Source organism: Grammomys surdaster, unplaced genomic scaffold (genome assembly GCF_004785775.1).
Source record: "Grammomys surdaster isolate TR1022 unplaced genomic scaffold, NIH_TR_1.0 185, whole genome shotgun sequence".
In the NCBI taxonomy this organism is placed as follows: Eukaryota; Metazoa; Chordata; class Mammalia; order Rodentia; family Muridae; genus Grammomys; species Grammomys surdaster.
In genome coordinates this window covers 4,456,317-4,457,566 of record NW_021604630.1, presented here as the reverse complement: position 1 = coordinate 4,457,566, position 1,250 = coordinate 4,456,317, and the positions used below count along the sequence as shown (strand labels likewise).

General features: G+C 48.5%; 1 pseudogene; it reads right to left on the bottom strand.

Moving 5' to 3' along the window:
- Positions 1-946, bottom strand: part of LOC114621967 — a 2,126-nt pseudogene extending 1,180 nt beyond the window's left edge.
- Positions 947-1,250: the final 304 nt, after the last annotated feature.

Below are 1,250 nucleotides of genomic sequence, written 5' to 3'. Positions count from 1 at the left end.
AGCAGGAAACCGGCGCCATCTTCCGATGGCGGACGCGGCTCCTAACAGGGACACTTCCTCATGGACCTCCTCATCACTTAATCTTTATACTTTAACCCGGACATCATCTTCTGTACCTAGAGGCAAGGTAGTTTTTGTGCTCTCAGAAGTCACATAGTCAGCCACTCTTCTACCTGCCTCGGATGGGCCAGGCAGTTCTGAAGTCCGAGTATTTTCTGCCTGCTTTGCTTTCTCAGGCTGAACCCTTCGATCTATCCCAAAAGGGAAATTCCATGGAAACGCTAAAGAAGAGTCTATTTTCTGCATAGGAAGCTGAAGAATTCAGTACCTGAGGGGCACTTGTTTGTGTGCTACATTTTACAGGACTTTCAGGAGACATAACAATGTAGCTTTTGCGTTTTCTCCGGGACTCACCACAGACAGAAATGGTTCTTTCCACAGCACTGTACTCTAAAGACACTGGAGAAATGCTTCCATCTCGAGAAGTAAAATTGCAGTTGGAACTATTCTCTTGTCCAGCATCTAGACACTTTTCTGGTTGGCTATTAGGTGTATTCCACAAAATACTTGACTTCATGAACTCTGAGCATGTACTAGCAACACTAAACATTTGTATATAGCTGGCTGCCGCTAGAGCATCAATAATATTTTCCTTGTTAATTGACAGAGTGGCTGTGTAAGCGTATTCTAAAAGATGTATAAAGCCAGTCACTGTAACATGATGCAGATCCAACACATTTTTGTTCTTATCCTTTGTTTGGTCCACAAGTTTGGTTCGAAAGAAATCACTGCAAGCTGCTAGTACCACCTTGTGAGCCCGGAAGATTTTGTCCTGGACACGAATAGAGATATCACAAAAATGTCCACCATTTCGTAGCCTATTTAGTTTTCCCAGTATTTCCTGGCTGTGGGAAGAGGAGCTGTGAGCAAATGTTTTCACACCCATCTTCCCCCACCCCCCTTCTTATTGATGCTTTTCAAGGATGCAATGAATCAGAATTATTCTGGGGGATTGGGGGGGTGGGGGGAGGACTGTGTGGGAGCCGGGAGGCCTGCAACTACTCCTCCTCATCCCTGTGCCAGGCTGTGGCAATGGGGGGGGGGTGAGCACGCAGCTGGCTCCCCCCCACCCCAGGCTCAAGGTACCCTATCTCAGGCCACTGCACCTAGGCCAGTGTGCAGCCTAGGACTGGGCGCCAGCGAGGTGGGAGAGTGAGAGGCCCGAGGAGGAGGGGGAGGAGGAAGGGGAG